This window comes from Mobula hypostoma, chromosome 3, assembly GCF_963921235.1.
Source record: "Mobula hypostoma chromosome 3, sMobHyp1.1, whole genome shotgun sequence".
NCBI classification, from domain to species: domain Eukaryota; kingdom Metazoa; phylum Chordata; class Chondrichthyes; order Myliobatiformes; family Myliobatidae; genus Mobula; species Mobula hypostoma.
Window position 1 is genome coordinate 66,960,705 of NC_086099.1, and position 25,534 is coordinate 66,986,238.

Sequence of the window (25,534 nt, forward strand, 5' to 3'; positions counted from 1 at the left end):
ACATGCCCCCTTCTCATTACTACCATCAGGGAGAAGGTACAGGAGACTAAGACCCACGCTCAATGTTTTAGTAACAGCTTCTTTTCCTCTGCCATCAGATTTCTGAATTATCCATAAATACTACTTTGCTTTTCCTCTTTAACACAATTTAGGTATTTCTTTTAACTTATAGTAAGCGTTATTACAAAACTTCATGATATAGGCAGTGACAATAAACATGATTTTGATGTTAAGCAGAAAATTTGCAGCATTCATTTTTAAAGTGAACATTTTCGTAAAGCTTTTTTTTCAAATTACACCATTAATTGGCAAAAAGTAAACAAACATAATTACATTTTGACAAGCTCCAATAACAGTGGATGTTAGTTGGATTTAATTGGTTGTGTCCTTGCCTATGGGTTAGACAGCTGAAGTCGAAACTCCCACGTCTGCATTTAAATGCATAATCTATTCTGACACTGCAGCAGTGCCCTGAGGGATTGCTGTGTGTCAAAGGAAATAAAAAGACAAACAAATCTTGTCTTTTTCCCCCCTGTGCAGATTGACATTACAATAGCAAAAGTGATTTTCTGGAAAATACCAATCATACTCAAATGGAAAGTGTCACAGGAATTTGTAACTGATGATCTATCGAAGGTATGTTAAATATCTTGAATATAGTGTCCCTTGCCTTTAACAGTACTTCATCATATATGTTCGTAGCACTTAATCCAGATGAGGAGAATTTTCTTACACCCAGCACTATTGTCCAAGCCTCATATTCAGTGGGCTGCAGAATCCTAATGCCCACCCTCTCAATTACAAGGATGTGTAAAGCAGGGAGACTAAGACAGGGAAGTTAAAAAATGGTTTCTGATACAGCCAGGAGAGGGTGTCTGGTGTTGAAAGACCCGGAACACCCTGTGACCCTGTGTTACATCACTGAAGATGAGTCTCAGTGCATCGCAAGATGTATCATTCTATCCATATAAAAGTGGTCTGGATTGATTGATATTCTGCAGATACACAGCTGCTGGTACCAATCAATTTAAGATATATTTCAAGCAAATTAAATTCAATGCAGTCTATACAGTATTTTCTGTAAAGCTTTTAACTGCAATCTACAATGGCATTTTGCCAGTGGAAGCCTACATTATAATTTAATAGGACAAAAAATTTAAAGTGAACAAGGTGAAAACAAGTATAAAATATTCAATATTCTAAGCTCCCTTTTCAGCCTGAAATTCTAATGATACCATTATGACATGCAAATAGAAATGAAATGTGATCCTTATCTGTTTTGGGGTCAGGATATTGGCCCTGTTTTGAAAAGACATCTAATTTTAATCAGCAATGTACGCAAACTTGAGACATGAACATTGCAAAGGTCCAAATAATCATGGACACAAGAGACTTCGGGAACTCGGACAAAAATTGGAGGAACTCAACAGGTTAGGCATCATCTCTGGAGGGAAATGGACAGATGACATTACAGGTCAGGACCCTTCAACTGGACTGAAGCACAGAGGGAGATAGCCAGTATAAAGGGGTGATGAGAAAGAGTGGAACAAGAGCTGGCAAGCAATGCATGGATTGAGGAGGGGTGATGGACAGAGAAGACTGAATAGCAACTGGGAGGTGATTTGTGGAGGCAACAAAGCGTTTTGACTGGCGGAATCTGATAGGAAAGTAAGTTGGGGCATGGAACCTAATAATGGGAGGAGGATGAGCAGACAGGAACAGTAGAGGGTACAAGAAATTAGAGAATTCAATGTTCATGCCGTCAGATTGTAGACCACCCAGGTAAAATATGAGGTGACCTTTCACTAGTCTGCATTTAGCCTCGCCCTGCCAATAAGAAGGCTGAGGACAAGCAGGCCAGTGTGGAAATGGGGAAGGGCTTTAAAATAGCTGGTAACTGGGAGCTCCAGATGGCCAAAGGCAGACAGAGTACTGGTGCTCAGCAAAGTGGTTGCCCAGTCTGCACTTGGTCTCAAATTCAGGGTGGGCATAGAGAATAGTGAAGGGTAAAAGCCAAATGATAAATTGGCAATTAATGGCTGGCAATGGGGGAGCAATAAGAATATTAAGGGAGTGTGAAGGAGTGTTGCTAATTATGGGGAGGATCCAAGAATAATGCGTGAGCAACCAGAGAACAATTGCAGCAGGGGGACATGAAAATCATTTGTGGGCAAAGGGTTGATAGCAGAAGAGATGGTTTTCCATTTGAAAAGGCAGCAGTCAGATCATAGTATAATGTAGCAAATTTTAGGTATTCAGGCTTGCTTGTCCTTGCATCAGCAAGAAGAGAAAGCATGACTAGCAGGCGATACTTCATAAAGTAACGTGAGAGGCTTGTACAATGAATGTTTGGGAAATGGAATTCACCAAATGGTATGTATTTTATGCAAAAGACATCAGATATTAAAATGGATATTTAAAAACAATCTTGTTGACCTGCGACATTTGGAAGGGGTCCCGTTTCTCTCACATGTATTTAGCCTCTCTGTACAACCACTTCGCTAAACACCTGCATTCTGTCTGCTGTGGCCGTCTGGATCTCCCAGTTGCCAGCCGTTTTAATTCCACGCCCCCCCCCCACCACTCCCACACTGATATCTGTTCCAGGTCTCCTCTACTGCAAAGTGGCGGCTAAAAAAAATGGAGGAGCAGCCACTTCTTATTATGCTCAGGTGGTCTACAAAACATGACATGAACGTAAAATTCCCAAACCTCTGGAAAGCTGTTTAGCCACTGCTATTTTTCTCTCCCCATGACCCTCCCCCCATCTATTTCCCTTCTTCCATCCACTCTACTTCTCTACTTGCCCATTCTCTCACTAGTTACCAACCCATACCAGTTCCACCTGTCCTATGCACTGCCCTCTTTCCCTTAATTCCATGCTCCATCTTCCTCTCCTACCAGATTCCACCATCTTCAGCCTTTTGACACTTCCACCTATTACCTCCCAGTCTCTGATCCTATTCCCCTTTTCCTTTTCCCAAACTGCCTATCACTCCTCCTCACCTTGCTCCCCCTATCACCTGCCAATTCTTACTCCATCCCTTCCCTTCACCTTTTTAACTGGCTACCTCCCATCTATCTGTCAGTCCTGATGGAAGGTCTTGACCCGAAACATCAACTGACCATCTCCCTCCATAGATAATGCCTGAGCTGCTGAGTTCCTCCAGCTTTTTGTGTGTTTCTCCAGTAGGGGACAGGTCCTACTCACATTCTCTGGTCGGCAATGACCAGCAGCTTTGATGGACCAGCAAATCAGAGCCTGAATATCCTGAAGCAAAGACTCATCTCCTGATATCCCAAACCCTTTCCACTACCTCCAATGTACAACTGGAATATTTGTCTGGATGCTGGCTCAGAACTATGAAGAAACTCAACATCATCCGGGATAAAACAGTCTGCGTCCCAACCACCACCCTAAAAGTTCATTCCTTTCACTTCCAGTGGTTATTGGCTTTGCATTCAACATTCAATAACTTATTCAGGCTAGTCCAAATGTACTCCAAAATCTGCAACCTTTGTGAGGAAGAAGGACAAGGGCAGCAGACCCATGGGAGTACTACCAATAGCAGCACCCCCCCCCTCCAAGATGCACTTTAATTTGTAAATACATCACCAGCCCTCCAGTGTTGTTAGGTTTAAATGCTGGACCTATCTTCACCAGAAGAGCAGCAGCAGTTCAGCAAATTAGCTTACTGCCACAGTCACAGGGTGGTTCGGCTTATACAATGAATGTTGGCCTTACCAGTGCTGTCCACAGTAGATCCTGGATGATGGAGCAATTGAAAGGTCTTGCAGATATAGCATGCACAGAGAACATATTTCACAGGTGCCTAACAAGCAGTCTAACTTTATTTTTAGATATCTATGGGCAGCTTGTACATGTTTTCTATAACCTTAAGTACGATAAAATTCACAGATTAATTGTCATTTTGGAGCAAGGGGTTTTGGTCCCACATCCTAAAATTAGTCTCATGTGGGTGAGAACATCTTCCGTCAGCTGCCCATTCCATCAGAATTCATTAAGTATAATTGAAGCTATTCTCACCACCAATGACTCTGTCTAAGATTATTTACATAAATTATGGGTTTTCTTGCCATATTTGCAATAGAAGAGGATCAGACTATTGTTTTTTGTACGTTTGAGATATAAATATATATGAAAATGAAGTAGAAAAGCAGTCTACGTCAGCCGTGAATGTTAATAAATGTCAGCCTCCATAGATCCCAGGATTAGAAAGTTCCAAACATTCCTGTTCCACTCAAAAGAGGGATACCTCCTTATGTTCATCACACAGCTAATCTTTGGTCTTGAAAGTCCATGGTTCTGGACTCTTCCATAAGAGGAAATTTCCTCACGCTATATTGTAGTGTATTTAATATTTCAGTAATATTTGAGTAATATTGTAAATATTTTGCTTGATTAAGGGCATTATTTGTTTATTTACATAATTCATTATGTAAGAAGTACATGAATGGCCTTTATCAGTAAGCCACTATGTCATATATACGTGCCTCACTAAAGAGAAACTAAGTTCACAAGTTCTCCTGGCTCCCATGGTTTTCTTCCAATTAACTTCTAGAGTTACAAAACAAAACATTGGCGAGCAGTAAGTTTTAAAACGAAACTGAAACAACTACCTACCTGTTGAAGAGCAGCACGTTTTTTCTTTGAAAGGGGAGAGAGATGTTTGAGTTTTAAGGAAGCGCAACATGTGTTTCTTCAGAAGGGGAGCAAGACGGTTAAGTAAAAAAGGGCAGAAAGCAAATGAAATTCACAGGTTTATAAACACTGAGTACTGGGTGATAATAATAATTTTTTTAAAGCAGAAATAGCTAGCTACATCAACTATTTGATTGCACAATAGGTAACTGGATGATGTATACTGACAAATTGAGCAATATTTTAAAGCAAATAGAATACCTGAGGAAAAACAAGTGTCAGTGTGACTGTGTCTTGGGTGGAAATGCATTCAGTTTGCTTAGAAATTTAAGTGCTCCAACCAAGCTAGCCAAAATGAGCTTTGCTGATTTCATGAACATAACGCAGGTATATTTAGAATCAAAACTACTGCTAATTGCAAAATGCTTTAAGTTTCATAAGCAACATCGAAAGGAAGAGGAGCCCATTTCAACTTATGTAGCCGAATTGAAGAGATTGCCCAAGCATTGTCCGTTCAGTGATGAGCTTAATGATGCACTGAGATCATTTAGTTTGTGGAATCTTACAAGAAAACATCTCCTAACTGAAGCAAAGTTCACATTTAAAAGAGCAGTTGAAATCACTGCATCAATGGAAACAGCAGTTGGAGATGTTGGAGTCAGGAATGGAAGTGGGTGTGAAGTAACTTGCAACATCTCCAAACAGAAAGCTGCCTAGCTGAACAAATTGTGTTACAATTGTGGCAGGGCTCATGTACACCAGACCAATGCAGGTTTCAAGATGAAACTTGCAGAAAATACAATGTAGTAGGACATATACAAAGTGTATGTTGGGCAGACAAAAATAAATGAACTGAACAAGGAAGAGAAAAAGATAAAAAGTCAAGTTGCTGTTTCAAAAAGAGCACTAATCTGCATGCTATTGATGAGAAATCTGATAATAATGAGAGTGACACAGGACTGAGTAGTCTTGGGATTTACAATGAGTAAACTAACAGGAGACAAGAAATATGGCTTACACCAGAAGTGAATGTCAAATTAATTAAAATATTATTGGATATTTGCTTGGCCGTTTCAGTCATTCCACTAAATAAATTTGAACAGTATTTCAAAGATACCAAACTGAAGCCTGCAGATATCCAACTAAGAACTTATATTGGAGAAAAGATAACTCCTGTGGGAATGACCTTTGTAACCGTGAAATACAACAACCAACAAACCAGTGTTGGGATGAACTTCCCCTTGACAGGTGTTGCCTTACATGGGAATTGCTAGTTGTTGTACCATCTAAGGTGAGAGCTAAAGTGTTAGAGAGGCTACATGCTGGTCATCTAGGTGTGGTCAAAATGAAAGCACTGGTTCGAAGCTTTGTCTGGTGGCCTAGGATAGATCAGCAGATTGAGTGGCATGCCATGCATGTTCAGGATACCAACACATCCAGAAGATGCCAAGAGAAGTGTCTCTCCATCCCTGGGAATGGCCTGCATTGCCCTGGCAGAAGATTCATATAGATTTTGCCAGACCAGTCATAAGCCTAAAATTCTTGGTAGTAGTGAATGCAGCTACAAAATGGCCACGTTCCCAAAAGCCTCCACTACAGCCTTGCACACTATTGATGTGTTGAGAAGCCTCTTAGTCAGTGACATGGACTACAGGCTGGTGCAGAGCAGTTTCAGACATTCCTGAAAATGAATGGAATAAGACATATTATACGTGCATCATTCCACCCAGCTACAAATGCCTTGATGGAAAGGTTTGTTCAGAGTCCAAAGAACACACTGTGAACAATGTCAGCAGAACGCAGTACACCGATACTGAATCAGAATCTCACCAATCTCCTCCTTGCATATCACAATACAACGCACTCCACAAGCAACAACTCTCCATCTATGCTAACTCTGGGTTCCTTGTGTTCATGCATGGATCATCTCAAATCCAATCTCAGAAGGAGTCTGTAGAACAAACAAGAAGGTTTGATGTTTCACTCCTGGACAAGTAGTCCTGGCAAGGGACTACAGAGATGATCAAAATTGTGTACTTGGGAAGATCAAGGATAGAACTGGACCACTCTCCTACACAGTGCAGATTGCACCTGATATCATCTGGAGACGACACATAGATCAGTTGAGGAGAGCAGAGTCAATTGTTAGAAAAGAAAGGTATCCAGAGCTGGCAAAATCATTTCCTGCAGCCCCAGAGTCAACTCCTACAACCACCACAGAGAACCTGAGATTGTTTCACAGCTACAAGTCTTACCTGCCAAGTGGAGTGACTCCCCTTGTTAGGAAAGATATTATCTCACAAGACTAAGAAATCCTCCACAGCAATTAAATCTTAAGGCCTGAATGGGACAATTAAAAAAATTACTATGCTGTGGATGTCTATATAGTAGTTGTATTAAATAGTATACTGGGTATATAAGGTTAGTAGAGATGAATATATTAGATATTTGAGTTGAGATGCATTCTATATTGAGTTGAAGTTTATAGCTAAGCAGGCAGGAGTGTAGTATATTTAATATTCCAGTAATATTGAATATAGTGTTTGATTAAGCATTCTTTGCATACATAATTCATTATGTATTAAGTATATGAACTGTATACAACATTACGTCACCATATCATATATGCACACCTTACTAAAGTGAAACTATCTATGAGTATTTTCCAGCTCCCGTGTTTTTCTTTAACTTAGTTTCTGGAGTTACAAAACATAACACATCTACATGCCAAACTCACTCCGAACCACACACGACAAAACTATTTCCGTTTTGTCCGATCTCCAGGGACTGTTCTGCTCAATCTTCCTCTGCATCTTGAACACATGATGAACGAGTGAACCGGGTGAATGAGTAGTCTTTGAGGAACTGCAAGTCAGTGTCTTTATTGATGCTTTGCTGCACACATGAGTGCTCGGTGGGGCGGGGTGGTGCCGATGCCTTTTTTGTTGGTGGGGGAGAGGGCTCATTGCTTTGCTGCTGCTTATGCATGGGAGGGGGGAGCTGGGGGGAGGCTTTGGGATTCTAACATATAACTGTCATTCATTCTTTGGGGCACTCCTCTGTTTTCGTCGATGTTTGAGAAGAAAAAGAATTTTTAGGTTGTGTGTTGTATACATTTCTCTGATATTAAATGGACCTTTGAAATCTTTGAAACATTGCACTCCTTTCCATATCAGGAGGCGCAATGAACGTTAGCAAAGAAGGACAACATTACATTAAAACTTTTTCCACATTACATTAAATGATCATGGAGGCATTTCCTTAGTAGATCAGCTTATGATATGGAAGTCTGGAAAATGTAGTCTACACATTGATTGACAACAAAATTAGCAGAATATGTTCTGGGCCTGAAAATACATCATATTTCAATTTCAAAGTACTGATTGTACTGTGAAGCTTTCACCAAGAACATTTGATCAAATATATTTTACAGGGAAATTGTCAAACGATGCACTTGTTAACGTGTATCCAAATACTGGCTACTTAACAGCACTTATACTATAATCATGTTACTCTTACTATTCAGTGACCTGGTGAAACAGTGTCAAATTTTAATCTTCCCTTGAGAAAGGAGACCAAACTTTCAAGCTGTGCTCTAAGAGGGATTAACAGTATTGAATTCTAGTGAGGTATTTTATGTATCACAGCGTAGCCATCACAACTTGGTTGTCAGTAAGACAGGAGAAGCACAACTGATTGGCTTGATTGGTCAGTAGAGGTCATTTGATTGTGCCAACTGTATAACTGATTGGTGGGTATTTTTCTTTTACTTTCTTTCTGCTTATTCTGATTGGTTATGAGATTAAAAGCAGGGTACATGACTGTGAGCAAGATGTGCTCAAAAGTGGAAAAAACAAATGTAAGCCAATTCAACAAGTATATACAACTGTCCTGATGAAGGGTCTCAGCCCAAAATGTTGGACTTTACTCTTTTCCAGAGATGCTGCCTGATCTGCTGAGTTCCTCCAGCATTTTGTGTGTATTATTTATATACAACTAATTAACTAGAATAGATGGCCAGGCAGGTGATGAACTGTGGGAAACCAACAGAAATTCTGCAGATGCTGGAAATTCAAGCAACTTTGATGTGTATTGTTTGATGAGCTGTGGGAATCAGTCGGCCCCATTGTGGTAAACGTTGCCTATATTTGCAGCAAGGGTTTGCTGTGGAATGAACTTTGTCAATGAATAGGAATCTAAACTCTGAACATAGCAACATAGAAAATAGGTGCAGAAGTAGGCCATTCAGCCCTTCAAGCCTGTACCGCCATTCAGTATGATCATGGCTGATCATCCAACTCAGAACCCTGTACCTGCCTTCTCTCCATACCCGCTGATCCCTTTAGCCACAAGGGCCATATCTAACTCCCTCTTAAATATAGCCAATGAACTGGCCTCAACTGTTTCCTGTGGCAGAGAATTCCACAGATTCACCACTCACTGTGTGAAGAAGTTTTTCCTCATCTCAGTCCTAAAAGGCTTCCCCTTTATCCTCAAGCTGTGACCCCTCATTCTGGACTTCCCCACCATCGGGAACAATCTTCCTGCATCTAGCCTGTCCAATCCCTTTAGGATTTTATACATTTCAATAAGATCCCCCCTTAATCTTCTAAACTCCAGAGAGTATAAGCCTAGTCGATCCAGTCTTTCATCATAAGCCTAGTCGATCCAGTCTTTCGTCCTGCCATCCCAGGAATCAATCTGGTGAACCTTCTTTGTACTCCCTCTATGGCAAGAATGTCTTTCCACAGATTAGGGGACCAAAACTGCACACAATCCTCCAGGTGTGGTCTCACCAAGGCCTTGTACAACTGCAGTAGTACCTCCCTGCTCCTGTACTCGAATCCTCTTGCTATGAATGCCAGCATACCATTTGCCTTTTTCACTGCCTGCTGTACCTGCATGCCCACTTTCAATGACTGGTGTATAATGACACCCAGGTCTCGTTGCACCTCCCCTTTTCCTAATCGGCCACCATTCAGATAATAATCTGTTTTCCTGTTTTTGCCACCAAAGTGGATAACCTCACATTTATCCACATTAAATTGCATCTGCCATGAATTTGCCCACTAACCTAAACTATCCAAGTCACTCTGCATCCTCTTAGCATCCTCATCACAGCTAACATTGCCGCCCAGCTTCGTGTCATCCGCAAACTTGGAGATACTGCATTTAATTCCCTCATCCAAGTCATTAATATATATTGTAAACAACTGGGGTCCCAGCACTGAGCCTTGCAGTACCCCACTCGTCACTGCCTGCCATTCTGAAAAGGTCCCGTTTATTCCCACTCTTTGCTTCCTGTCTGCTAACCAATTCTCTATCCACATCAATACCTTACCCCCAATACCGTGTGCTTTAAGTTTGCACACTAATCTCCTGTGTGGGATCTTGTCAAAAGCCTTTTGAAAATCCAAATATACCATATCCACTGGTTCTCCCCTATCCACTCTACTACTTACATCCTCAAAATATTCTATGAGATTCGTCAGACATGATTTTCCTTTCACAAATCCATGCTGACTTTGTCCGATGATTTCACTGTTTTCCAAATGTGCTGTTATCACATCTTTGATAACTGACTCTAGCATTTTCCCCACCACCTATGTTAGGCTAACCAGTCTATAATTCCCCGGTTTCTCTCTCCCTCCTTTTTTAAAAAGCAGAGTTACATTAGCCACCCTCCAATCCTCAGGAACTAGTCCAGAGTCTAAAGAGTTTTGAAAAATTATCACTAATGCATGCACTATTTCTTGGGCTACTTCCTTAAGCACTCTGGGATGCAGACCATCTGGCCCTGGGGATTTATCTGCCTTAATCCCTTCAATTTACCTAACACCACTCCCCTACTAACATGTATTTCTCTCAGTTCCTCCATCTCACTAGACCCTCTGTCCCCTACTATTTCTGGAAGATTATTTATGTCCTCCTTAGTGAAGACAGAACCAAAGTAGTTATTCAATTGTTCTGCCATGTCCTTGTTCCCCATGATCAATTCACCTGTTTCTGACTGTAAGGGACCTACATCTGTCTAAACCAATCTTTTTCTTTTCACATATCTATAAAAGCTTTTACAGTCAGTTTTTATGTTCCCTGCCAGTTTTCTCTCATAATCTTTTATCCATTTCCTAATTAAGCCCTTTGTCCTCCTCTGCTGGACTCTGAATTTCTCCCAGTCCTCAGGTGAGCTGATTTTTCTGGCTAATTTGTATGTTTTTTCTTTGGAATTGATACTATCCCTAATTTCCCTTGTCAGCCATGGGTGCACTACTTTCCCTGGTTTATACTTTTGCCAAACTGGGGTGAACAATTGTTGTAGTGCTTCCATGCAATCTTTAAATGCTTGCCATTGCATATCCACCTTCAACCCTTTAAGTATCATTTGCCAGTCTATCTTAGCTAATCATGTCTCATACCTTCAAAGTTACCCTTTTTTAAGTTCAGAACCTTTGTTTCTGAATTAACTATGTCACTCTCCATGTTAATGAAGAATTCCACCATATTATGGTCACTCTTACCCAAGGGGCCTCTCACGACAAGATCGCTAATTAACCCTTCCTCATTGCTCAATACCCAGTCCAGAATAGCCTGCTCTCTAGTTGGTTCCTCGACACGTTGGTTCAGGAAACCATCCCGCATACATTCCAAGAAATCCTCTTCCACAGCACCCTTACCAATTTGGTTCACCCAGTCTATATGTAGATTGAAATCACCCATTATAACTGCTGTCCTTTATTGCACGCATCTCTAATTTCCTGTTTAATGCCATCCCCAACCTCATTACTACTGTTAGGTGGCCTGTACAGAACTCCCACCAGCATTTTCTGCCCTTTAGTGTTATGCAGCTCTACCCATATCGATTCCACATCCTCCCGGCGAATGTCCTTCCTTTCTATTGCGTTAATCTCCTCTCTAACCAGCAATGCTACCCCACCTCCTTTTCTTTCTTGTCTATCCCTCCTGAATATTGAATATCCCTGAATGTTGAGCTCCCATTCTTGGTCACCCTGGAGCCATGTCTCTGTGATCCCAACTGTATCATAATTATTAATAATAATCTGCACTTTTAATTCATCCACCTTGTTACAAATGCTCCTTGCACTGACACACAAAGCCTTCAGGCTTGCTTTTACAACACACTTAGCCCTTATACAATTATGTTGAAAAGTGGCCCTTTTTGATTTTTTCCCTGGATTTGCCGGCCTGCTACTTTTACTTTTCACCTTACTACTTTTTGTTTCTACCCTTATTTTACACCCCTCTGTCTCTCTGCACTTGTTTCCATCCACCTGTTGTGAACTAACCTCCTCTCTCCTAGTCTCTTTAATTTGATTCCCACCCCCCAACCATTCTAGTTTAAAGTCACCTCAGTAGCCCTCACAAATCTCACCGCCAGGATATTGGTCCCCCTAGGATACAAGTGTAACCCGTCCTTGATGAACACATCAAGGAAGGAGAGAATTACCTGGACATGGTATTTCCAGAGATAATAATACCCCTTAGGGTAACAGGGAGAAGACAGTGTGAATGCAGAAGAGGGTGGTAGAGGGATGCAGAACATTAGTCCCAAGGAGCCAAAATTCAAGAGTGGGTGGTGGGAGAAATGAGAACTGATGTAGGTATAAGGGATAGCATAGTTAGGGAAAATGAAATTGTGCTCTGCAATGAAGACAGAAAATCTGAGGGCTGTGTTGCCTGTCTGGTGCTGGGGTGAAGTACATCTCTTCCAGACTAAATTAGAATTTGGAAAAGGATGGAGGATTCAATGGCCGTGGTCCATGTATGCCATAAATGGGATAACTGAGACACGGAAGGTGGTTCTGCTGAAGGATTATGAGGAACTCAAGGCAAGACTGAAGAACAAAACCATGGAGATTCTTACCTGAACCATGTGCAAATTGTTAAAGGGCAAAAGGATCAGGGAGGTAAATATGTGGCTTTTTGTGGAAGCAATGGGTTCCAATTCATGGGCACAAGCACCGGTTCTGGGGAAGGAGAGAGCTGTTCTATTGGGAAGGGCTCCACTTGAACCAAGCTGGGATCAGTATCATGGTGAATTGCATAACCAAGGTTGTAGACAGGCTTCAAACTAACTAGGAAGTAGGAGGTCTCCAAGAATGGAAAGTTTAATAAATCAGGAGGAAATAAAAAAGCAGTGGCATAAAATAGTGAGGGGGAAACTGCCTGTCATGGCGTGAAAGGCCAGGCCAGAAGATGTAAATGAAAAACATGCAAAACACAGCAAATCCAGAATTGAAAATTACTGCAAAAGTACAAGGCTAAATGCTATTTTGCCTAGTCCAATCAACCTGCACCTGGACCATAGCCCCCCATATCCCTCTCATCCATGTACTTAGCCAAACTTCTCTGATTTATGAAAGCCAATGTATCAAAAGTCCCTCTACTGCCTGTAAAGAGTACATACATTCACCCCATGACCAAGTGGGTTTCCTCCGGGTGCTCGGATTTCGACCCACAGTCCAATGTCTGGTAGGTTAATTGGTCATTGTAAATTTTTCCATGATTAGGCTCGGATTAAATTGAGTAATAGCTGGGCAGCATGGCTTGAAGGGCTGGAAAGGCTATTCCGTGCTGTATGTCAATAGATAGCTAGATGAATAAATAAATAAATAAGGATCTTTTTACAACCCTATCTACTTGCAATGCCACTTTCAAGGCATTATGGGTCTGTATTCCAAGAGCCTTCTGTTCTACCCCACTCCTCAGTGCCCTACTGTTCACTGTGTAAGTCCTACCCCTGCTTTGTGCTTTGTCCTCCCAATTTGAAGCAGATTATACAGTTGGCCCTTCTTACCCGCGAGGGATTGGTTCCGAGACCCCTCGTGGATACCAAAAAATGCAGATGCTCAAGTCACTTATTCAACCTGTCTGAATGTGACGGATCTTAGGACCCAGCGGAACCCCAGACCTTATTTACCCTGACTCAGTGTGGTGGACATTAGGACCCGGCGGCGGAGCTCTGAATCCGCAGCGTTTCTGTTCACAAAAATAATCACGATCACGATTTAAAATAAAGTGGAAATAATAAAGCAATCGGAAACAGGTGAAACGCCATTGGTCATTGGAAAAGCGTTAGGCTACAGTCGGTCAACAATTGGAACAATTTTAAAGGATAAAGCGAGAAAGGCCCTGCCCCGATGAAAGCTACAATTATTACTAAGCAACGCAGTGGTTTAATTATTGGGTTTTGGGGCTTTGGGTTTTTGATCCTCAGATCAACCCGGCACGGATGGAGAGCGCGCTTGGGAGTGGTCTGTCACTGGATCGAATTCGGGAATTTCCGTTCCCAAGCCCAGTGCTGAAACATGCGTTTCTTAAATGTTTTATATGTGTAGAAAGGTGAAATATATACTATATACTAAGACAAACATTTGACTAACTGATGCTAAATAATACTGGATGTACCTGTTCTGACTTATTAAGAGAACTTCCGGTTTTTTTCGATCCCAATCCACGATAACCTACGCATATCCTCCTGTATACTTTAAATCATCTCTAGATTACTTATGATAACTAATACAATGTAAATGCTATGTAAAATAGTTGTAATACTGCATTGTTTAGAGAATAATGACAAGAAAAAAAATGTCTGTACATGTCCAAACAACGAGTGCTGGAAGAGCACTTCCAGGTTTTCTCGATTCGCGTATGCGGAACTCGCGGATGAGGAGGGCGGACTGTACTTGTCAACATTGAATTCTCTCTGCTATTTTTCAGCCAATCTTTTCAGCTGGTCCACATCCCACAGCAAGCTTTGATAGCCTTCTTCGCCATCCACTGCACTCACAATCTTGGCGTCATTTGCAAATTTTCTGATCCAATTTACCACATTATCATCCAGATGACAAACAACAATGAACCCAGAGAGGCAGTACCAGTCTCTGGCCTCTCCTGCAAAGCCACTGTTGAATTCAATTAATTTACTACTCAAACTGAAAGCTAAGCAACTGAATGTTCTTGAAGAGCCTCCTATGTGGGTCTTTATTAAAGGTCTTCCTAAAGTCCATGTAGACAACATCCATTCATCAACTTTCCTGATCACCTCCTCAAAAAACTCTGTAAGTTTGGTTAGACGTGACCTACCACACACAAAACCGTGCTGACTATCCCTAAACAGGCCTTTTCTATCCAAATACTTACATATCTTTCCTCTTAAAATGCCTTCCAATAATTTACCCAACCAATGTTAGGCTCACTCGCCTATAAATTCCTGCCTTATTCATAGAGCCTTTCTTGATCAATGGAACAACATTAGCTATCCTCCTGTCCCCCAGCACCCCACTCATGACTAAGGACTTTTTAAGTGCCTCTGAAAGGGACCCTGAAACTTCTGCACTTGCATCCCAGGTGGTCCAATGGGATATTTTGTCAGACCCTGGAGACTTACCTACCCTAACATGCCTCAAATAAGCAAGCACCTCCTCTTCTGTAATACATATTCAGTCCATGGCCTTACTGCTGTTTCCCTCAATTCCATGTTTGCAAGAAAGTAGATTCAAGGTTCAGAGCTCAAAGCCCGGATGATGCGATAGCTATTACAGAAACATGGTTGCAAAGTGCACTGTACACAGTTCGACTGTTCCAAAAAATAGACCATATGGATAAGGAGATAGGGTGTTATTGTTAATCAAGGGGAAAAGAAGTAATTGCTTATATTGGAATCAAATTCTCCAAGTTTACTTTCAAATATCTGACAGATCTTTCAACAAATTATGGTCAGCTCATTTTTTTAATTGGTTATTCATTATTAAATAAGTTATTTTCATTTTGTTTTAAAGACTCTGTATGCTAATCTTGTTTACACTGGAAATGTTGTCACTGTAAAAGATTTGTCCAATGGCCAAGCCTCTTTATGGCAGTTAAGGATTTTGTATTTAAGCTTTCAGCACTAACCATTATTAAAGATTCATTGTTCATAAAATTTGATTTCTTGCTGAAGTTTTCCATCTTATATTTGCTTCAAAATAGTATGAAAGGATAATTATAACCAACAGATTATAATCACAAGCTGGAAATCTTGAGCAACACACACAAAATGCTGGAGGAACTCAGAAAGTCAGGCAGCATTTGTCATCTATATTCATGGCTTAGACAAGAATGCACAATAAGTGGTTAGTAAGTTTGCAAATGACACTAAAATAGGTTGTATTGTAGATATTGAAGAAGGTTATCAATAATTACAGTGAGATCATGATCATCTGGGTAAGTAAGGCAAGGATTGTCAAATGGAGTTTCATTCAGATAAATGTGAAGCATTGCATTTACTAGCCTTACCAATATCTTGTATAACTGCAACATGATCTCCCAATATCTGTACACAAAGCCCTATGATGAAGGCCAATGTGTCAAACCTTCTTCAACACCTTTACCTGAGGTACCACCTTCAGGAAACATGTAAATGAACTCCAAAGCCCTCTTTTTCCAATTCTCTCCAGGGCCCTTCTACTTACCCTCTGAGTGAAGAACTTTCTCTTCATCTCAAAGGCAAAAAGCCTTTCTGTGACTGTCACCCTTGCTTCCAGACTATTAAACTGGAGGAAATATTCTCCCATCAAGATGTCTACGAGGATGGTCCCTGCATTTAACAGTCACAAAACAAAGGACATCTCATACCTCAGCAGTATAAAAAAAGTTTGTCTGCTTAAGAATATCATCGTAATTGGTTAATTGTGCTTACAATTTGATTTCTTTCTTTATAAGATGAAATAAAAACAAAGCTTAACTGTAGTCTTTACATCATTTTATTATCAAGTGAAGAATTGATTTTCATTGCTTATACTTAAGATAAGTCTGTGCATTTGTAGCTCAAACCATGTATCAATCATATATTTCATGAGAGGATACTGACAAAGACAGTCATTTATAATTGTGCAATAATGCATATTGCACAACCAGAGTTAATTCCAAAAGGAATAACTGAGCACTGACAGCACTTCCTAGAACTAAACTGGAAAAAAAAGTATAAAAGTTTATTTTTTTTTAAATTAAAGTATTCCAATTGTAGTCAGACAGTACAAACTTCTTAATAACAATTTCTTCATGATCACAAACATGAACTGATCCCTCTCCAAGCTATAATCTTGGGAGTATGGCAATCCCACTGTAAACACAAGTCAGGATTCTTTGTAATTCACGCAAGTGATACACAAGTCCACAACATAATCGGAGCAGGAGTAGACCATTAGGCTCTTCAGGCTTGCCTTGCCATTTAGCATGATGCTAGCTGATCTTTGCTAGCCTCGCCTCCTCTTCTGTGATAGTATTACCGATCCGCACTGAATGAGCCACAATTAGTGTACTTGCTTTTGAATCCTTCTATAGAACCCTTATAATCTCTTCCAGTCCTCAACTTCCAACATCTTTGACTTTCTTAGCAACACACATCAAAGTTGCTGGTGAATGCAGCAGGCCAGGCAGCATCTCTAGGAAGAGGTACAGTCGACGTTTCGGGCTGAGACCCTTCGTCAGGACACGAAGGGTCTCGGCCCGAAACGTCGACTGTACCTCTTCCTAGAGATGCTGCCTGGCCTGCTGTATTCACCAGCAACTTTGATGTGTGTTGCTTGAATTTCCAGCATTCTGCAGAATTCCTTGTGTTTGACTTTCTTATGCAGTTTTTATGCATCTCATGTGGGCTATACCATCGGCCGCCCAGTTTCTCTACCATGTGTGTCTTTCTCTTGTTTATCCTTTATGCCACTCTTAAAAAATTTATCTCTTTGACTGAACTTTTAGTTATTTGTCTACATACGGTACATTCCTCAGTGTCTAAGTGCGATAATTACTTAAATGGTCTCGTTACATTTGCAGAATGAAAAGAAATTGCTTTTGTTAAAGTAAACTTTTGCTTCTGCCCTTTCAAGTAGCTGTTAGTGTTGGATAGGAATAGGCAGTGGTTTATTATTGTCACATGTACTGAGATACAGTGAAAAGCTTGCCTTGCATACTGTTTATACAGATCAGATCATTACACAGTGCATAGAGGCAGAAGTAAAGCAAAGTTCTGGCTATTCAGCAGCTTGATTCTCCAGTGACTTGAAGACTTCTCTTTTATTTCACCGTTGTAATTTAATCCAGAGTTTATGGCTAGCAATTTATTGTTTGGGTCTAGATTGATATGAGAAAAGCATAGTTAGTGTAATTTTCTTCAAATATTTTAAAAATGGCTATAGGCAGATACCTGATAACCTGAAGTGGGATTTAATTTTACTCCTTACACAAAATTAGCTTTTAGTCTTGACTTCTCAGCTTCCATGTAAAATGGTACTGATGGCAAAGTATTCACACCTAAATCTATTTCTTTATGGACTGAGTCAAACTGGCTGATGAAATGCTTCTGTGAGATCGGAAAACTCAAAAGGAAGTTGTTATATATGAAGTTCCGAATTCTCAATTAGGTTTCACGTTTCATAGAAATTACATCTTTAGAGAACTGGCATATAGTACCACACAGTTCGAATTCTAAGCAAGTATTTAATGTTAACTGCTTTTATTGGTCCCGCAAAGATGAAAAATGAAAATGCTGTTTTGTTTTAATGTTTCCCCTATTTCCTTTTCAAACATGCTGTAAAAACAGAAGCCTCCCCACCATTGAAGATATCTCAAGGGGTGATGCCACCATCCATCATTAAAGACCCTCAACATCCAGGACATACCTTGTTTTTGCTACTCCCATCAGGGAAGAGGTACATGAGCCTAAAGACCCTTACATAACGTTTTAGGAGCAGCTTCTTCCCCTCTGCCATCAAGATTCCGCATGATCCATGAATCCATGAAAGCAAGCTCATTATTCCCCTTTTGCACTATTTTTAATTTCTGTAACTTATAGTAACTTTTATGTCTTGCACTGTATGCTACCACAAGAGAATGGATTTCCCGACATAGGTCGGTGAAAATAAACCCCGTTCTGATTTGATTCTGCCATGTATATTTCAGGAATCTCCTGGATGACTACTGTATGGAGTACATTATATAACTACATCATATTTCATATAAACTTCACAGAATGCAAAAGCCATTTAGAGTTCTAAGATAGTGGTGTGGTTTGAATTTCTCACCAAATGAATCAAATTCCAGAAGCAGGCAATTATTGCAGCCTTCAAACACAACTCGGGAACCATCCTCAGCCCAGCCAACTTCAGCTCTGACATTACCGATCTTCCCTTTGCCAATATGTCAAAGCTTAGAATATTGACCATGCTTTACAATTCCACTGACCATGAGTGTATCCTGGATAGTACCTAGACTAGGAATGATGTGGCAATTAATGTTTGCACAAAGCAGCAAGAGCCAGCAACAGTCTCGGCCTCAGTTCAGCGCAGAGCCGAGTAAACGTCACAGAGTCGCGAACAGAACCGGCCAACACCCTGCCTTTTCAATCCATCTGGCCTGAAGTTTAAATCGCCCAAGCATCAGGTCTTTATGCACACTGGGACCCGTGCCCTGTCACCTCAATACACTCCAGGCCTGGGCCCCTCAGCCATGTTTCCGCCCATACCTGGCCTTTCCAAATCAGCCTGGTGCTTCGCTCTATCAAAACTTATTAATAATGTATTACAGTTTTGGTAAGCTTTCTAGGTTTCCCAAATCTAGAAAACTTAACAAAATTCTAATACATTATTAATAAGTTTGGGAACAACCCCTTCACTTGAAATTTTTAAAGGTTTTCTCAATATTTAGGAATGAAAGAAAGGGAGCAGTAAACTGACTTGTCAATTTAATGTTAGTTTTGGCATAGATGGAACAGATCACCATGGTCACAGCGACTTAGTACTTAAACAAAGTGAGTTGATCAAAGCAAGACAATGTGTATTTGTAAAGGCAGGTCCTGCCTTGATAATGTAGTGTTAATATTTTCAGGCGCTACCATGACAGGTAGGGAATTGTCAGTGGAATTTATCGACAGAGATCTTTAGATTATTTAAGAATCTGCACAAGAGATTGCAAACACAAATTAAGAAGAAACGTAGTAAACTTTTAACATCAGTTGCTAGTTGATTGATAAACAGAAGAAAAGAAAAAAATAGCAGCATAAGAGCTGGTCATTGACTCCTGGAAGGGAGGAGTGTGGTGGGCAATGCACATGCTCCTGTTGTTATAAGGTGGTGGCTGGGAACGGACCCAAGTGCAAGACACAGACACTGAAGTACTAGGGACAGGACTAGGATACAGGGTGAGGGCTAGGACATGGACACGAAAACCAGGAACCCAGAACAGGACTGGACAAGAGGAAAGTGACAATGTCTGTGTCGCTGGGTTCATGGTTGGCTGGATTGTTCTGACTTGAGGCGAGGCTTGAGACCAGAGACTTGAGGCGAGGCTTGAGGCTTGGGATCTTGAAGCTTGGCTTGGGGTGAGGCTGGGCTAGAGACTTGAGGCGAGGCTTAGCTAGAGGCTTGGGGGCTTGAAGCTCCTCCTGGGCAGGGCGTAGGTCACCTGGGCAGGGCGCGGATCTCCACCCAATGGAGGTGAGGGACAGGAAGGGACAGAACCCACTGCAGGGTAACGGCAATCTGGCCTGGCTTGCCCGATGGAGGCAAGGGACAGGAAGGGACAGGACCCACCGCAGGGTAACGGCAATCTGGCCTGGCTTACCCGACGGAGGCAAGGGACAGGAAGGGACAGGACCCACCGCAGGGTAACGGCAATCTGGCCTGGCTCACCCGACGGAGGCAAGGGACAGGAAGGGACAGGACCCACCGCAGGGTAATGGCAATCTGGCCTGGCTCACCCGACGGAGGCAAGGGACAGGAAGGGACAGGACCCACCGCAGGGTAATGGCAATCTGGCCTGGCTCACCTGATGGAGGCAAGGGACAGGAAGGGAGCTAGGTACAGGGTGGCTCCAAGGCAAGATTTTCAGGCGAGACGAGGCGAGAGTTACCAGCAAGACACAGCAAGGCTTCAGGCAATGCAAGGTGAGACAAGAACTTAAGGCGGGGCGAGAGTTACCAGCAAGAGAAGGCAAGGCTTCAGGTAATGCGAGGCGAGGCGAGAGTTACCGGCAAGACAAGGCAAGGCTTCAGGCAAGAAAACAGAAGGCAGGGGAAGGGATACAGGAGTAAGGACAAGAATAATCCAGCCGCCACGTCCTGGTCTCTGGAGGCATTTATGCAGCCAGCCCCAATGAGAATCAGCTGCCTCAATTAGTGCTCAACAAGAACAGAAACAGGGTAGACAGGAAAACCTGGAGCAAGGGTCGATGGACTGGACCGTGAACCGGAATGCGGACTTCACCGACCGGACCATGACACCTGTATACATCAAGCGTGTTGAAAGTTTCAATTTCCTGGGAGTGAACATCGCCAATGGCCTGCCCTGGTGCAACAATGAAGACACCATAGCTAAGAAAGTTCATCAGCACCTTTACTTCCTCAGAAGGCTAAACAGATTTGGCATGTCCCCTTTGGCCATTACCAATTTTTACAGATGCACTGTAGAAAGCATGCTATCCGGATGCATTACGACTGTATAGCAACTGCTCTACCCCATGACAGCAAGATACTATGGACAGTTGCTAACACTGTTCAGCACATCACAGAAACCAGCCACCCTTCTATTCACTCTGTCTGCACTTCACACTGCCTCAAAAAAGCAGCCAACATGATCAAAGACACCAGGACCCTGAACACTCTTTTTTTCCCTCTGCTATTGGACAAAAAAATGCAAAAACCTGAAATTATGTACCACCAGACTCAAAGACAGTTTCTATGGAGCTGTTACGAAATTCCTGAACAATCTTCTTTGTACAACAATGTGGACTCACAGTCTATGATCTAGCACCATACTGTCTGCCTGCACTGCACTTCCTCTAAAACTGTAATACTTTATTCTGTGCTCTGTTATTGTTTTCTCTTGTATTACCTCAAAGTACCACTGTACATTGGGTGGTACGGTAACGTAGTGGTTAGCAAAACACTTTGCAGTACCAGTGACCCCGGTTCAATTCCTGCCACTGCCTGTAAGGAGTTTGTATATTCTCCCCGTGACCCCTTGAGTTTCCTCCGAGTGCTCCAGTTTCCTCCCACAGTCCAAAGACGTACCGGCTGGTAGGTTAATTGGTCATTGTAAATTGTCCTGTGATTAGGGTAGGATTGAATTGGGGGAATTCCTGGACAGTGCTGCTCAAAGAGCTGGAAGGACCGAGACCGCACTGTTTGTAAATAAGTAATAAAGTGATGAAATGACCACTATAGATGGCATGCAGGACAAGGTTTTACACTATTCCTTGTTACATGTTGTAATAATAAACCAATTTATCAAAGATAATTTAGTTCCTTTGGCAAGACTAGTCCTAACCTGTACTGCATTGCATAAGTTTGGTATTGGCACTTGATTGTTATTGGCACGTGCACTGAAATATCGTAAAACACTTTTCCTCAAACTCCTAATGAAATATAGCTCAGGTTGCCTTCTTTGTAGTTGCATACTTATGTTGGGACCAGGTTAGATCCTCAGAAATATTGACACTCAGGAACTTGAAATTGCTGTCTCTCTTCACTTCTGATCCCTCTATGAGGATTGATTCATGTTCCCTCGTGTTACCCCTTCTGAAGTCCACATTCTGAGGTTGAATGCAAGGCTTTTGCTGTGACAACACTCAACTGGCTGGTATATCTCGTGCTGTACACCCTCTCATCTCCATCTGAGATTCTGCCAACAGTGCTTGCAAATTTATAGGTGGCATTTGAGCTACGCCTACCTACATTGCCATGGGTATAGAGAGAGTACAGCAGTGGGCTAAGCGCACATCCCTGAGTACTGAGGTGCATCTGTGTTGATTGTCAGTGAGGGGGAAATGTTATTACCAATCCATACAGATCTCAACCATCTCCACCACAACACCATTGATGAACACAGGGAGGGGCATCCACCCCGATTCTTGAAGTCAGTGACCAACTCCTTCATTTTCCTGATATTGACACCATGCTGTCATGACACCACGTCACTAGGCTCTCTGTCTACTTCCTGTACTCCGCCTTGTTTGAAATCCAGCCCAGTAAGATGATGCCATCTGCAAACCTATAAATGGAGTTAGAGCAGTATTTTGCCACACAGTTATGAGCATACTGGGAGTATAGTAAGAGGCAAGGGGTTCAATCTTGTGGGGCAGCAGTGCTGAGGAAAGTGGTGGAGGAGATATCTTGTCTAACTTTATTGATTGCAATTTACTGGTCGGGTAGTATAAGATCCAGCTGCAGAGGGACGTGCCAAGTCCTGGTTCGAGGAGTTTAGAGATGAGTTTGCTTGGAATTATGGTTGATAGCAGAGCTATAGTCAATACTTAGAAGTCTGACGTAGGTGTCTTTGTTATTCAGAGTGGGGGGCCAGAGAGACTGCATCTGCCTGGGCCTGTTTAAGACGAAAGCAAATTGCAGTGTTTCAAGGCACATTATTTTTCTTTGGCACCAGGATGACAGTGGTCTTCTTAAAGCAGATGGGAACCTTATATTAAAGCAGGGAGAAATTAAACGTAGAAGTGAATAACCCCACCAGCTGGTCACCCCAATGCAGAATGCATGGCTGGGGCCTCCATTCAGGCCAATCACTTCCTCTGGGTTCACCCTCAATAAAGCTGATCTGACATCTGCAACTGTGACCATGGGTACTGGTGCATCACAGGGCTGTTGGGGTGGCTGGTATCATTTCACTGATCTTCTATTCAGAAAGAGCTAATTTATTGAGCTAATAGAGGGGTGGGGGGGGTGCACCATTGCCAGCAATACTGCCTGATTTCACTTTGTAGCCCATTATAGCATGCAACCTTACTAAGATCAATGGCTAGTCCGTGACGAGCTTGAACTGGTATTGTCCCACGGCATTTCTGATGGCTTTGTGGTTTATACCTCGGTCAAGCTGACTGAACTTGAATTCTTTAGACTGGATTTCAGTAAAGAGTAGATCTCACAGTTCATGCATGGTTCCTGGTTGAAGAACAATCAGACTGAATTTTTTGGCATGCAGTCTTCTATACACTTACTGGTAAAATTTGTGACAGCACTGGCATACAGTACTCCCCTAGTTTGGTTACTGAACTTGGCCCAGTCCACTGAATCAGAACACTCAAGGAGGAGTTCAGCTACTTCTTTAGACCAACACCATACACCTTTCTGCTGTGGATGAAGGAATGAAGGGGTGTACATTTAGTGTGTCACCTGCGTGTGCCACCTGAGTAAAACAGTGCTTCAACAAATTAAAAACTCCAGGTTTATAGGACATAAAACATAGAACAGTGCAGCACACTACAAGCCTCTTGGCCCACAAAGTTATGCTGTCCTTCTAACCTACTGCAAGATCAATCTAGCTCTTCCCTCCCACATAACCCTCTATTTTTCTTTTATCCATGTGCCTATCTAAAGGCCTCTTAAAAGTGCCTGATGTATATGTCTCCACCATGCACTTCTGATTTTCTGCGTTAATAAAACTACCTCTGATATTCCCTCCCCCATCCACCATACTTTCCTCCATTACCTTCATCAAAACTGGAAGAACAGTTGAGAGCTTGAAGGTACAGTTGCAAATATAGGGGGAAAAGGGGTCCTTTTTCCAAAGGCAAATTCTGAGGTATGTTCTTGGTGACAGATCTACTGATGTGATTGGAGTTGGTCTGTGTAGTTTATCAAAACTATAAGAAAGGCCAGGAAATTGCAAAATCAAGGTGTTGCCCTTAGTAAGGGGAGTATTTGTGCATTTAAGAGCTTAGCTTGAATTAAGTGTTGAGTCAAAGTGGATACCGCTAACAGACAAGCTTTAAATTCAGACATCTATCTGCAAACATAACAGACTTGAGGCATAATAGAGCTTAGCTCCCATTATAATTCTGACTGCCATTTCATAAGTCCTCTGCCAGCATCAGCTGACAATAAGTCAAGGCCAAGCATAACGTAATCCTGTCCTCTATTTCTCATAATATGCTGTGGTAACTAAGTAGCTGGCTTCCACTGATGTATTTACTAGGCCTGCAGAGGGGATAATTCCTAATCTGGGAATCAGCCATGATGCATCAATTCCAGTAGCCATTTGCATATTAATTTTGCAGGTGAATTAACTGAATAACAACAGATTACTAACAGCAGGTCAGTTTCAGAATACACCACATGGTACTCTGAGGCTGGAAAATTAACTGCCATGAAGCATAATATCAAAGGAATAAAACAATACGCAAAGCAAAGTCTAATAAGTAGAAACAATGGTACTCCAAAAAACCTACATTATAGGGACACTGATTTTCAGAAGGTAATTTTTGCTTGACAGTTATAGATTTCTTCTGCTAATCAAATTTTTCTTAGTTTGCTTGGAGCTTAAAAGTTCAGATTTTCTATAAACCTCAGAAAATGACATGATATGAAAACAATTCGACAATCTTAACCTACAGATACTTACAGTGAAAGAAATAAAGAAATAGAAGTCCAATGATGTCTCAGCTGGAGAATGAGCAAGGGCTTATGACTGAAAATCTGTGGAGGAGATTAATGGCATTGTTCCATTTTTGTTATCCAGTTATTAATGACTCGTCAGAAAAGAGCATCACATTTCAAAAGCTCTACACTGACTGGAGTAGGTGCCATTTCATATATAATTTATCTTCCTATTGTACATTTTAAACATTACTTCCAGTGATTAAAAGTCTGAGGTACCCATCTGCTTCAACCAGGCTTCATTTATACCAGTGCTTAAGAAAATGGTAAAGTGCCACGTTCACTAACAATCGTCCACTTGCACTTAACCAACCGTGATGAAGTGCTTTGAGAGATTGACGGTGAAACACATCAACTCCTGCCTGAGAAGTGACTTAGACCCACTTCAACTTACTTACTGGGACAACAGGTCCATGGCAGATGCAATTTCATTG

General features: G+C 41.7%; 1 long non-coding RNA gene across 1 annotated transcript in view; it reads right to left on the minus strand.

Annotated features, from left to right (window-relative positions):
* LOC134343436 (uncharacterized) overlaps nt 1-25,141 on the minus strand; it is a 28,777-nt gene extending 3,636 nt beyond the window's left edge. The window contains exons 1-2 of the long non-coding RNA XR_010017227.1: nt 25,066-25,141; nt 16,135-16,259 (exon numbers count right to left, since the gene is read on the minus strand). This is a non-coding gene — a long non-coding RNA (uncharacterized LOC134343436). The remainder of the gene's footprint in view (nt 1-16,134; nt 16,260-25,065) is intronic.
* Between the last annotated feature and the right edge of the window lie 393 nt (nt 25,142-25,534).